Raw genomic sequence first — 15,067 nt, forward strand, 5'->3', positions numbered from 1 at the left:
GTGATCTACTCGCCTTGGCCTCCCAAAGTGCTGGGATTACAGGTGTGAGCCACGGTGTCTGGCCTCTGTCAAAGGTTTCTGTGCATCACGGCAACATTTCCAGTTTCTTCAATGTTTCTTGCTATGACATGGTTTCCAAGACACACATCATCCTATTGCCTGTCCTTTGGAAATGGTTCATTGAGGACCATTTACAATGTAGCACACAGAACTAAAAAACAAACAAAAAGACAAGCAAACAATCCTCAGAAATGGCATCACTCCTACTATTAGGGCATCTTTACTGAGCATGACAATTCTACTAATTTGACCTAAGAACTCCTGAGACACAAAGCTGCTCACAGTATCATGGCGGACATTTAAGTTCTTGCTCCTTTTACTTACTCAGTTGATTTTTTAAAAAAAATTTGCTTACCTAAATGAAGATTATATGTGTATCGTTTTATAGTCATCTTATTAAGTTTGGTCAATTGATGTAGCCTATGAAATATAATTTTAATGATTATTCTCTAATCCATCATATTAGCCTCTAGTTTCAAGTCTTCTGCCATTTTAATGTTCATAGCATCTTTGTTCTTCAGTCAGTCACTGATTAAAATTTCATCATGGTCTAATATAGGACAGAAGTCTGTGACACGTTGGGAGAAAACTTCTCTGTGTCAGTACTTTTTGTAAAAGGTGCTATTTGAAGAAATGAAAAGGTTTCTGATCAAATATGTTTGGGAAACTCAGCACCCTATATTCTCTCTGTTAAAATCACAATGCTTATTGGATATTCCAGGAGCTATGACTATTACAGACATAGAGAAAAATCAGTTGTTTAATCCAAAGTTCCCCAAACAAATCTGCCAATGGATATCTTCATCAATTATTTAAATAAGCCTTTTATTTGGAATAATTTTAGATTTACAGAACAGTTACGGAAGTAGTGCAGAGAGGTTCTCATTTACCTCGGCCAGTTTCAGCTTCCTCTAATCTTATCATATCTCATTATCATGATACATTTGTTAAATATAGGAAAACACTATTGGTGTGTTACCATCAGCTAAATTCCAGACTTTATGCTACCAGTTTTCCATTAATGTATTTTTTCTGTTTCAAGATCCACTCCAAGACATCATACTACATTTAGTTATATACAGTTTGTGAGAGTTTCTCAGTTTTTTCTTATTTTTCATAATCTTTCCAGTTTTGAGGAGTAATGATCAGGAATTTTGTAGAATGTCCTTCAAAAAGTATGCTTGATGTAACTTCTCATGATTAGACTGGGGTTATGGGCTTTGGAAGAAAATATCACAGAGATGAAGAGCCTGTCCCATCACATCATATTGGGGAGATAGGTACCTGATGTCAACGTGACCTATCATTGGTAATGTCAACCTTGGTCCCTTGGATAATTTGTGTTATTCATATTTGCTACACTGAAAAATTATTATTTCACCCTTTCCATACTCTATTTTATGGAATGAGTCACTAAGTCCAGACAATCCTCAAGGGCTCAGTCACCATTTAAATGCAATCTTTCTATTATTTTTTATAATTAGTAATGTTCTTTGGAATGTAGTTTGGAAACCACTGGTCTGGATAAATAGAAATTACCTAACCATTTTTTTTTTCATGTGGTTGTTCAACCAGGTATATTCTGATCAAGTCACATCACAACTCCTCCATACTTCTCCATGAATTGTACTAGGAATTTTAAGGCATTTTCAATGTCTTCTAGTTTATTAACTATTTTAAAAGGAAATTTGTTTAGTTACACGTGGCTTTTACCTCTCGAAGGATATGTTATGTTTGTCTGTCATTATGCATTCATCTTTACCTTGAATAATATTTAATTTTACAGAACCGTAGAATTCTACATGTGTTGGGTACATCAGAGGTCATTTTGTTCTTCTCCCTTATTATAGAGAGTGAAATTGAGATTCCACATTCTTTCTGGAATTGATCAAAGGTGTTCAGCAAATTATTGGGAGTAAAAATCTAGAACCATTTGTTGACTTGTGGCCAGTCAGGAAAACAGTACAGGACATTACTCCTTTACTACGAAGTGACTTGCTTCTATTCTTGTTTTATGTGGGTGATATGGAAAAATAGAAGAAGCCATGAAAGTGAAGTGAAGAAAAGTCATATTGTTGGCAGAGGGGTAGTTGTAAAATTTGGGTAGAAATCAGTTCACTTTAAGATGGAACTCATTGTGGTGAATTACTGTGATGACACAGAACTGATAGAAGACTTGCGGATATTGAAGATACTGAGAGGGATTGTGCTTTCTGGATGATTAATTACCATTTATGATTGCCCTTATCAGTTGGAAAAATTATTTGCCAGCTAAATTAAGGGCCATCAGTGTGATGTTCTTTGCTCCAAATATCTCTACAACAGGCTTATTCACTGTATCTGAAATATTCCCACTAAATATGTATCCCTGTGGCTTATGGCTTGGTATGTTATTAGCATGGCCCTGGAAAAACAAAACACAAAAATGTGAATTTGTGAGTTAGATGCTTTCCCGTGGAGCAGCTGGCTAAAAGATTCTTTTAGGGCAGAGAGTGGGAAAGATGGAAAGAATTGAATTTCTGGTAGAGGGGATCTGTAAAGTTTCCCCCAAGGTAAGATAAAAGGGGTAATGTAGGGAAAGACAAGAGTATGTTTAAGACGATTTCTACCGTTTTGCTTAGGGCAGTCCCTATAATCTTAGAGGCAACAGTAAGAGAGTGAAATATTGCAGGCTGTGAATTGGGCTAATTTGCAATCACTCTGATTTCTACAAAACTCTCTTAAAGATGAGTTAATGTTGTTGGCCTAAAATAGTCTCATATATGGGACTCCCTTAGAAATGATATTGATCGTGTTTTATTTAATAAATCTGCTGTGATGGTCTAAGGCAAACTTGACTTATGGAATTCCAGTTAGCATGGTTGATGATAATAATTACAGTTGGTTTTGCATCTGTACAGCACTTGACAATTTATAAATACTCTTTATAGAAGTAGTTTCCTTGGGATGATATATATCTGGCCATTATTCTGTTCAATACATGTGCTATATTATGGCAAATATTGCCATTATCATTGTACATATTGGTATGTTTATTTTGTGTACAGAATCATACTCATGCCACAGAGTCTAAAGAAGTAGCAGCCGTGTGGTATAGTTAGCAATCAAGAACACTGGACCTTAAATAACTGGGTTCACGTATCACTTTCACCATTTATTCACTGTGAGTCCTTGAGAAAATTATGTCTTAGTTTTGCTGTCTGTAGAATGGCATGCTGTCTCGTATACACACAAGACACACACAAAGTTTTACTAATTGGTTCATAGTAGGAACTCTCAAAGTATCAATTATCCCTGTTACAGAAACAGTAGGTATAGAGAGAGAATCATGGAGATTCCCTGTCCAAGGATTTTTCTGATAGTTTCCTCTGGTCCATATCAAAATGAAAAAAAAAATATGGATAATATAATTTTTTTATCTGAATGTATATTTATTCAATGTAAACTTTTTTATTCTAACATTATGGCCTACTCTCTTTTGTAAAATATACTTTTAAAATGAAATAAGGATTTCAAATTATTTTTAAAGGTCTCTCCTAGGGCAAGAAAGAATGTAAATCTAATGGCCAGTAGCCTAATTAGGCTTTTAAATGTTATTGATATATGAACCCCAAGTGCTTGTAAGCACTGATGTAGAACATCAAATGTGGTTTGAATGTTTTTGTTCCCCCGAAGTTCATATGTTGAAATCCTAACCCCAAAGGTGATGATGTTAGGAGTTGGGGCCTTTGGGAGGTGACTGAGTCATGAGAGTACAGCTCTCATGAATGGGATTAGCTTGCCCTTATAAAATAGACCTGAGAGAAACCCCATGCCTTTTTTGCGATGTGAGGTTACAATGAAAAGTTGGCTGTCTATGAACTGGGAAGTGGGCCCTTACCAGACACCAAGTCTGCTGGTAACTTGATTTTGGACTTCCCGGACTCCAGAGCTGTGAGAAATAAATTCTTGTTGTTTATAGGCCATCCAGTGGCAAACTGAGAATGAAAGAGTCATATGACATTAATGAGGGAATTGGGTCCCTTTGGAGAAAATAGAATGCAGGGAAATGGGGTTGAAAAATGAGGGCTTTGTTTTTGATATTTCAAGTACATGGGACTGAGGGACTTGAACAGAGTGTGGCAGTTTAGCAGTGGGAACTCAGAGAATGCAACAGATAGAGACATGGTGTCTGAGAATCAACTCACATTCTTGAGTTCTACTATATGCTAAACATTTTAAGTGTATTATTTCATTAAATCATCACAGCAACTTCATAGTATGTATTTTCCACCTTTTTCATGTGAAAACATTGAAGCTCAGAGATGTTATATAATATATCCAAATTCATGCAAAGTTGTGGTAAATAACTTTAGACGTGAATAAATGTAAACATGGATATGGTTAGCTTCAAGGTCTTTTCCCTTCCACCTAATCCTCGTTTCTAGGGAAAAAGTGTGTTTGATTTGGTGCCTGGTTCTCAGAGAAAAAGAGTCTAATTAAAGATGACTCAGTCCTCCAGGTTGGAGACTTATTGAAGCAGAGAATGTTGAAGTCATTCGACAGGAAAGGCGGAGGGGAGGCAGATGAGTTTGGTTTCAGTCATGTCCAGTTTGTGGTGTTATGGGGGACATATAAGTAAAAAAGCTAACTGAACCTGGAGATTTGGGACTGTAGTTCAGATGAGAAGATGAAGAGAGATTTGAGAATAGTCAGCATAGAAGTTATAGCTGAAACTGGAATTGAATGCTTCTAAGAAATAGACAGTAATGAAAGACAGGTTGAAGAACATTTTAAGGAACTATAGAATTCATATGATTAGATAACGAGAAGAGAAAAACAGGAAGGTAGGGGAAGAGAGAGGCTATATAGTAGGAAATAAGGCAGGAGAACTTGTAACAATATAAAATTCTTCAAAAGGACAGGATGGAGGTAGACTACTGAATTTTGGAGAGGAAAATCATCAATGACCTTCAAGAATGCCCTTTTTGGCCCAGCGCGGTGGCTCATGCCTATAATCCCAGCACTTTGGGAGGCCAAGGCGAGCAGATTGCTTGGGGCCAGGAGTTTGAGATCAGCCTGGCCAACATGGCAAAACCCCGTTGCTACTAAAAATACAAAAATTAGTTGGGCATGGTGGTATACATCTGTCATCCCAGCTCCTCGGAAAGCTGAAGCAGGAGAATAACTTGAACCCGGGAGATGGAGGTTGCAATGAGCTGAGATTGTGCCACTGTACTCCCACCTGAGCAACAGAGTGAGTTACTCCGTCTTAAAAAAAAAAAATGCCCTTTTTGTGGAATGATGGAGAAACGCATATTTTAAGGGAAACAATTTCAATGAGAGACGACTAGACCACTGGGAAACTTTGTAGTGATGGAGTGAGAACTTTATATATTTTGTACCTGAATCTCAAAGGCACTGTCTTAATTTTAAACAATGCTTCTAGAAAACAAGACTTTTGGGGACAGGTTATTGCAATTGTTCTGGTAAGGATCCAGTGGATTTCAGAAAAATTACTTATGAATATTGGAAGAAAAGGAACTTTAATTGTCTTTGGAAATATGTGGGAAGATATACAATGAGGGAGGGAATCACAAGGATACAAGAACCATTCATTAGCAGTTTCAGAAAAGGAAAGTCTGTTTAAAAGGAGGGAGGAGAGTGCTGAGAGTTCTTTCAAGGAGATTACAGTGCTATCTTTAGCTACACATTAAACTTTTCTCTATCAAATTTAGTTTATTCTCCACAGAGTAGGGGTATGCATTATTTAGGTATGTGAAGAAGTGAGGCTACTGAAGTAATTAATTCTTTTTTCATCACAGACTGTAAAAAATAGTGTGAGCTGATTAGCACCTGCAATAAGCTCCTTCAGAGAAATCCTTGCTTACCAACTACTTCCTATAGAAATGTTAACATATTGGTATTCATTTAAAAAATAATAATAACCTTGCCTCTATTTTGAGGCATTTGAAGGGCTTTCCAGAACTATTTCATTTTTGATAACTATGATGTAGGTAAGTAGAAAGAGAAACAATATTATCTATATCATTTTGCATTGTATAAAGAAGTCAAACAACAATTCTTAAAATCATGGGATTGTAGAAGTGTAAAGGATTGACTTTGGAGAGCATCTCTTGTAACGCTTTGATCTGCAAGTGCGAAGGCTAAGATCTACACAGGGCTTTGTCCCACAGAAATATGATGTGAGTCAGAAATGCAATTTGTGTTCTAGTAACCACAGTTTTTAAAAAGCAAGAAGGGGAAACTTCTGAGTCTGGGCAAAATGGCATAGGCCTATTTCTCCCTACTCTGCCTGCTAACAATAGCTGAAATCCCTGGACATAGATATAAAATAAACATAAGACTCTGAAATCTGGAGAGAAGGCAAAGCAGCTAGGACTTTAGGACTTAAGAAATGACACAATGATGAGTTCCCTGGGATATTTATTTTTTGCCTTCCATATGTTCTGGAGTGTGTGCCGGAGAATCCTGGAACCCAGAAACACCTCCATGAACAGCCACAAATTTCTTTTAATTCCCAAGAAAAACTTGTTATTTTAAGTCAAAGGTCCAGGAAAGAAGCAGCCTAGCAAGAAAGAAAACTTTGACAATAACGACCCTACTCACCATCACAGAAAACAGAAAAGCAAAACTACCCTCCTGTCCCCATCAGCAAACGCCAAGTGATTTGATGGGCCTAGATTTCTACCTTTTCCTTCTCACTGGGTGGTGTCCAAGGAAATCAAGGAGACCAAGTGGAGAAAGTAGATTTTTAGCACTTCACACAGGTAATGAGGTGCCCCTCTCTACCCTCCCACCATCATGCCAGTAGAAATTACATGGGGAGCCTGGACTTCTACCCTCACCCAGCAGTAATGAGGTATGCCTCATTCTTTCCATAGTGTAGGTGAAGGCTGAATGAGGAGCTTGGACTTCTACACCTGCGTACAAGTAATGTGGCTCTGCCCAACTTTCCTTATCAATGTAATGTCAGTGGAGGCCGGCTAAAATAGAAGATATAAATAAGATCAAAAGTCTATAAAATAATACATCAAATGACTAAGACAGAACTGAAAATCATTCACCATATCAAGAATCTGGAAAATCTCAACTTGAATGAGTAAACACCATTAATAGATACCGACACTTAGAAGAAAGAGACATTGGGGTTCTCTCAAAAGGATTTAAAACAGCCATCATAAAAAATTATTCAATGAGCAATTATGAACATGCTTGAAATGAGCAAGGAAAAAGAAAGTCTTAGCAAAACATCTTAACATAAAGTCAAGACATAGAGAAGTAGAAATTTTAGAACTGAAAACATCAATAATTGAAATAAAGTTACTACATGAGTTTAATAAAAGAATGGAGATGAGAGAGGAACAAAGCAATGAACTTGATGTTAGAATATTAAATTAAAAAATTACCAAATCTTGATAACAGAAAGAAAATAGAATGAAAAAATTAACAAAGCCTCAGGGACCTGTGGATAGTAATAAAAAGTCTAATATTTATGTCATTGGAATTCCAGGAGAGGACGAAGAATATGGGTATAAACAAATATTCAAGGACTGATGACTGAAATTCTCACAATTTCATGAACTGTATAAATCTTCAAATTCAAGAAAATGAGCAAAGCCTAAACACAATAAACCCAAAGAAATGCACGACACATCATAATCAAATGTCTGTGATTTAAAGACAAAGAAAAATTATTGAAAAAAGCTAGAGAGAAATGATGTATTATCTATACGGGAAGAGTAGTTCAAATAATAGCAGATTTCTGATCAGAAGCCATGGAGGCCAGAAGGAAGTGGTTTAATATTTTTCAAGTGCTGAAAGGAAAGAACTGTCAAGCTGAAATTCTATATCCAGAGAACATAGTTTCGGAAATGAAAATGAGACTAAGAATTCTCAGATGAGAGGAAACTGAGAGAATTTGTTACTAGCAGACCGAGAAATCAAAAACAGAAAGATAACAAAAATGTCTAAGCATTTGGAAATTAAGGAAAATTACTTCTAAATAATCTATGGTCCAAAAAGCAATTTTCAAAAGAAACTTAAAAAAAAATACATAGATTGAAGATGATAATGCAGTATATCAAAATTTGTGGGTTACACCTATTCCAGTGTGAAGAGGGAAATTTATAGTACTAAATGGTCACATTAAAATGAGAAAAAAATCTCAAATCTACAGTCTAATTTACTATATCAAGGAACTATTAAAAATAGCAAAATAAACTCAAAGCAGAGAGAAGGAAAACAATAGAGGTAAGAGCTGATATTATTAAATTTGAAAACAGCAAAACAGTAGAATAAATCAATGAAACAAAACTGGTTCTTTGAGAAAGATCAATAAAATTGACAAACGTCCAGCAAGAAGAACAAAGAAATAAAGAAAAAAAAGCATGCATTACAATATCAGGAATGAAACAATGGTTATCATGGCAGGCCTGACATACAAGACAAGACTAATAATGGAATAGTAAGAACAACACTACACACATAAAATTAGCAACTTGGATAAAATGAGCAATTCTTCAAAAAGGACAAACCACAAGAGGTCACCCATTATGAAATAGATAATTTTTAATTTGTATTTTTAAAAGTCTTTCAAAATATATCCACCCTCCTAGGTGCTTTTAAACATTTAAAGAGGAATTAACACATATTCTACGAAGTTTTTATTCCGGGAGATAGAAAAGGAGGAGGGAATACTTCCCAACTTATTTTATTAGGTTAATAGTACCCTCAGACTGAAAAAGAGACAAATCCAGTATAAACAAAGAGATAGCTACAGACCAATATCCCTTATGAACACAGATGAAATAAAACCTCAAAAAATGTTAGCAAATGGAATCTAGCAATATATAAATGTACATCCATACATATGTATATACACACATACATACACTCATACACCAACTGGAGTTTATTTCAGGAATGCAAGGCTGGTTGAATATTCAAAAATTTGTCACTTTAATAAAATACTGTATTAACAGGCTAAAGTAGAAAAATCGCATGATTTCATCAATTTATACAGAAAACGTATTTGACATAATTCAACACCCATTTATGATAAAAAGTCTAGCCAAACTAGGAATAGAGGATAACTTCCTGAATATAATAAAGGACATTTACAAAAAGACCATAGCTAACCTCATGATTAATACTAAAAGTCTGAATACTTTCCACCTAAGTTTGGAAACAATGCAAGTGCAGGCACTTTCACCAATTTTATTCAACACACTTCTGAAAATCCCAGCTAGAGTAATAGGCAAGAAAAAGAAATAAAAGCATGTTGATTAGGAAAGAAGAGATAAAATTGTTCCTATTTTCCGATGACACAATCTACATATATTTCAAGGAATCTACAAAAATACTTCCTAGAACTAATAGGTAGGTTCAGCAAAGTTACAGAGACAAAATCAACATACATAAATCAATTGTATTTTTCAGACTAGCAATGAACATGTTGGAGCCATAATTAAAAACACAATACCAGCTGGGCACGGTGGCTCATGCCTGTAATCCCAGCACGTTGGAAGGCCGAGGTGGGCAGATCACAAGGTCAAGAGATCGAGACCATCCTGCCCAGTATGGTAAAGCTCTGTCTCTACTAAAAATACAAAAATTAGCCGGGTGTGATGGTGTGTGCCTGTAGTCCCAGCAACTTCAGAGGCTGAGGCAGGAGAACTGCTTGAACCCGGGAGGCAGAGGTTGTAGTGAGCCGAGATTGTGCCACTGCGTTCCAGCCTGGCGACAGAGCGAGACTCCATCTCAAAAACAAACAAAAAAACCCAACACAATACCACTTACAATAACTCAACAGTAATGATATACTTAAGTATAAATCTAACAAAACATGACAAGACTTGTATACTGAAAATTGCTAAATGCTGATGAAAGAAGTCCAAGATCTAAATAAAGAGAGAAAAACATACCATACTCAAGGAGTGGAAGACTCAATATTGTAAAAATATCATTTCCCCCCCAATTTAATGCAATTCGTGTCAAAGTTTCAGCAACATTATTTGTGGATATATGCAAGCTTATTCTAAAGTTTATGTAAAAAGGCAAATGAACTAGAATAGCTAAAACAAATTCGAAAGGCAAGAATAAAGTTAGATAAAACAGTCTACCTGATTTCAAGACTTATTATAAATCTTCATTAACCGAGGCTGGTATTAGTGAAGGGATTCATATTGTAGATCAATGGAACAGAATGTAGAACCTAGAAATAGACCTAAACAACCATGTCCCTTTGACAAAGATGCAAAAGCAATTCAACAAACGTTGCTGGAGCAATTGGACACCCACAGACAAACATGGACTTGACCTAAACCTCTCAACTTAAAAAATTTAACTCAAAATGTGTCAATGGATCAAAATGTAAAGCTATAAATCTTTTAGAAGAAAAAAAATACTTGGGATCTAGGAATTCAGAAAAGAAAAGAGTTAATACATTGGACTTCACTGAAATTAAAAATTTGCTCTGCAAAAGATTCTACTAAGAAGATGGAAAGACAACCTACAACCTGGGAGAAAATATCTGTAAATCTCATATCTGACAAAGGACTTGCATGTAAAATATGCAAAAATATTTCAAAACTCAACAGTAAAAAAAAAAAAAAAAAAAAGAAGAAACAATAAAAGACGCAATCCAATTAGAAAATCAGCAAGAGAAATGAACATTTTACAAGAGGATATATGGATGGCGAATAAGCACATGAAAAGGTATTGAATATTATTAGCTGTTAGAGAAATCCAAATGAAAATCACAATGATATATCACTGTACACCTATGTTCTTAAACAACTAGTTTCCTAAAAATACTAAACATATATTTAACATATTACCAAGCAGTCACACTTATTGGCATTCATTTCATAATTGGCATTCATTTCATAAAGATCAAAACTTATGTTCACACAAATCCTATAGATGAATGTTCGTAGCAGATTATTTTTATTAGCCTCACACTGGAAATAGCCCAAATCTCCAGCACTGGGTTGTTAAACTGTGGTAATCTATCCCATGAATATGACTAAGCAATAAAAAGAACAACTATTGATACATACAACAACTAGGATGGATCTCAAAGGTATTATGATAAGTGGAGAAAAACCTATTTCCAATGGATACATAATGTATGATTTTTTAATATAACATTCCTTAAATGAAGAAATTATAGAGGTGGAGAGCTTAATGGTGATTTGTAGGGTTTAGTGACCAGGTGTTAGGGTAAGGATGGGTTTATGGAGGAGTAGCACAAGGGAGATCTTTGTGGTGATGGAATGGTTCTGCATCTCGATTTTAGTGGTGATCTTATACAGGTATACAGGGAATAAAATTGCGTGGAACTCATGCACACACACACAACAAAATGTATGCGTGTCAAACTGGTGAAATCTGAATAAGGCATGTGTATTATATAAATGTCAATTTTAAATTTTTGATATTGTACTGTAGTTATGTAAGATGTTATCAGTGGGGAAGCTGGTTAAAGGCACTCAGAACCTCTCTGTAATATTTTTGAATTGTTGTTGTACTCTATAATTACTTCAAAATAAAAAATTAAAAAGTACAAAAAGATGCAGGTGTAATAATTTAAATAGTTATTTTATTTAACCTAATATACCAAGTGTTATTATTTTAGTATACAATCAATATGAACACTATTATTTGTGAGTTTATTTTGGTATTAAGTCTTCAAAATTTGATGTGTATTTTAGACATAAAATCTGATGTGTATTTTACACAGGTAGCCACATTTCAGGTGCTTACTGGCCACATGTAGCTAGTCGATATTGTATTGGATAGCTCAGGTCTAGAGAGACTAAAAGTTATTTGCTCAGAGTTACACAACTAACTTAGCATTCACTCATCCCTCATGCATGCAACCCCTTAATCAATTAAAAATGGGTCTTTTTTTTCCTATGAGGAATGTATAAATAATAAAATGTGTTTTTTCACAGACTAAAGAGAGACATAGAATCAAACCATTAAAATTTAGCCAAAAGTGCAAACGTTGAGATATGTACAAAAGTAAGTGGCTGAACAAAACAGAAAGGTATCATCTCTGAGTATACAGGTTAACAATGACTCAGGAATAAACTAGGTTATTTATAAATGTATCCACTTAGATATGCTTGCCACCAGAAAATTTAAATCATAGTTTTCAAAAGGCACTAATTTTGTGTGCTTAAATGACAGAGTCGTTTTGAGAATCCTCAACTCTAAATCAGAATTCTCTGCAAACATTGCTGAAGAAAAAGGCTACTCTATAACACGATGTACATTACTTCCCACCTCAACCCCCAGGCAGCTTCTCTCAGACTATTCTCCAAAGCCAAATGTTTTCATAGGGATAAATATCTATGATCCATGTATAAACAATTTATGCTTATTCCCATGATAAATTTTGAAGTTAAATGCAGCTGTATGTCAGGAGTATCTGCCTCAGAAGGTACATTTTAACAGGGTATTTTTGAATGCTTTTGAAAGAATTTGTTGTAAGAGTAATCCAGTGTGCTACTTTCGAGAAATAAGAATTGGAAATTGTAGAAGACTTTCAGATGTCCCATTTGTAATGCAAGGAGAAAATAGTTCTACTTTACATTCAAATTTAGCAGACTACTAGTAGAGTGAAGTTGAATACATTTAGGAAGCAATCATTGCTATTTATTTAACAGTATACATACTGAGATAAAGCAAGAGAAGAGTGATTTACTCCATTATAGGCAAACTAAAGAGATAGTGACCTGCACTGCATTTTCATTGCATTCATTCAGCAGACACGTATTTAGTCCAGCACTAGTCAGCAGAGGCTAGGTTATGATGTGGTAACAGAGTCTCTAAATTGAAGTGGCTTAACACACATTTTTTTTTGTTTTACTCATAGTACATGTCTACTGTGGTATGGCATGGTACTATGCTGATTGTGGTCCTTCACTGACTCAGTTTTGTCTTAATTATGCTCTCATGATCACTACAGTAAGGAAGCACAGCTTGGCAAATAGCACATTGGCTTTTAAAGGGTCCTCATTTTAATGATATGTCATTTCTGTTCATATTTCATTAGCCAAAATGGCCACACAGCCATCCCTAAATTTAAAAGGCTAGGTAAAGGCAAGCTAATTGTCTGCCTGAAAGGAAAAGGAAACTGGAATATTTTTAAAGAGCTTTGATAGTTTCTGTAAGCCCCAACTATGTGCCAGAAGTAAATCTCACAACATCCTAGTTTAGGAGAATTGTACCAGTCTTGTGGGAAAATGCCCACGCAGGGGAACAACATATTATGATATGTGAAGTGCTTTTTGAGAGAGATGAACAAAAGAATGCCGTGGGAATACCGAGAACAGAGTATCTAACTTCGCTGAGGAAGCCAAGAAAGGTGTATCTCAAGCATATTCCTTGAGGTATATCCAAGCATGAACATTAGAGATGGTGAATTTACCTAGTGAAAGGACTATGGAGGGAGAGGCATGGGGGCTATTGTTGGAGAAAAGACAGGCAGGGAGAGATCATTCTAGACAGAAGAAAGAGTGAAAAGACTCTTGAAGGAGGGGCATAAGGTCCATTGGGTGCAGGCGCGCAGCGAGAAAGGCAGGGAATAATGGTAAAGAGAAGGGTTGGGCCAAATTACAAAAGATGAATACCATAATGAAGTGTTTAGATATTTTCCTACGGGCAAGAAGGAATCTATATAATTTTGGCAATCAGTATTTACCAACACACCTGTAGCAGATTCTGACTGCCTGAATGCTGCAAAAGCAGGGTGAGGTATATACTTGAAAGGACACTCCCAGGAAAGGGAAAAGATAGCCCAAAGAATGAGAGAAAATATTTACAAATAATTTATCTGATGAGGTACTTGTATCCAGAATGTAGAAAGAATTTTTACCACTCAATAATAAAGACAAATAACTCAATTAAAAATAGGCAGAAGATCTGATAGACATTTCTTCAAAGAAAGTGTACAAATGGCCAGGAGCACATGAAAAGATGTTCAAAATCATTGGTCATTAGGGTAATGGAAATCGAACCCACTGTGAAATACTGCTTTACACCAACTAGGATGGCTATAATAAAAAAGACAGACAACAAGAAGTGTTTGGCAAGGATGTGAAGGAGAAATCTGAACCTTCATACATTGCTGGTAGGAATGTACAATAGTGTGGTAACTTTGGAAAATATATTGGCAGTTTTTCAAAACGTTGAATATAAAGTTACCATATGACCTAGCAATGCCACCCTTGGGTATCTGTGGAAGGGATATGAAAACATATTCCTGCGACAGCTTGTACATGGATGGTAAATAGCATCATTATTCATAATAGCCAAAAAGTAAATAGAACCCAAATGTTCACCAACTGATGAATGCATAAAGAAAACATGGCATGGATGGATCTGGAGGCCTTTATTCTTAGCAAACTAATGTGGGAACAGAAAACCAAATACCACATGTTCTCACTCATACATGGGAGCTAAATGATGAGAACACATGGACATATAGAGGGGAACAACACTCCTTGGGGCCTATTGGAGGGTGGAGGTTGCGAGGAGGGAGAAGAGCAGGAAAAATAACTAATGGGTACTAAGCTTAATACCTGGGTGATGAAATAATCTATACAAAAAAATCCCATGACACAAATTTACCCATATAACAAAACTGCGCATGTACCCCTGAACTTAAAAAAAACAAAATGTGGCATATTCACACAATGGAAGAATATTCAGCAATAAAAAGATTGAAGTATTGATAAATGCTATAACGTAGATGACCCTTGCAAACATTATATCATGTGAAAGAAGCCGGTAACCAAAGACCATGTATTTTATTATTCCATTTACATGAAATGTTAATAATGGTCAACTATATATAGAAAGTAGATGGGTGGTTTCCTAGTGCAGGGGGATGGGGACAGGAGATGAGGTGAGCTTGGAAGTGAGGTGGAAGGAATAATGGGTAGTGACTTCTTTTTGGGTGATTAAATATTCTAAAATTAGATTGTGGTGATCC

Source organism: Chlorocebus sabaeus, chromosome X, assembly GCF_047675955.1.
Source record: "Chlorocebus sabaeus isolate Y175 chromosome X, mChlSab1.0.hap1, whole genome shotgun sequence".
Classification (NCBI taxonomy): domain Eukaryota; kingdom Metazoa; phylum Chordata; class Mammalia; order Primates; family Cercopithecidae; genus Chlorocebus; species Chlorocebus sabaeus.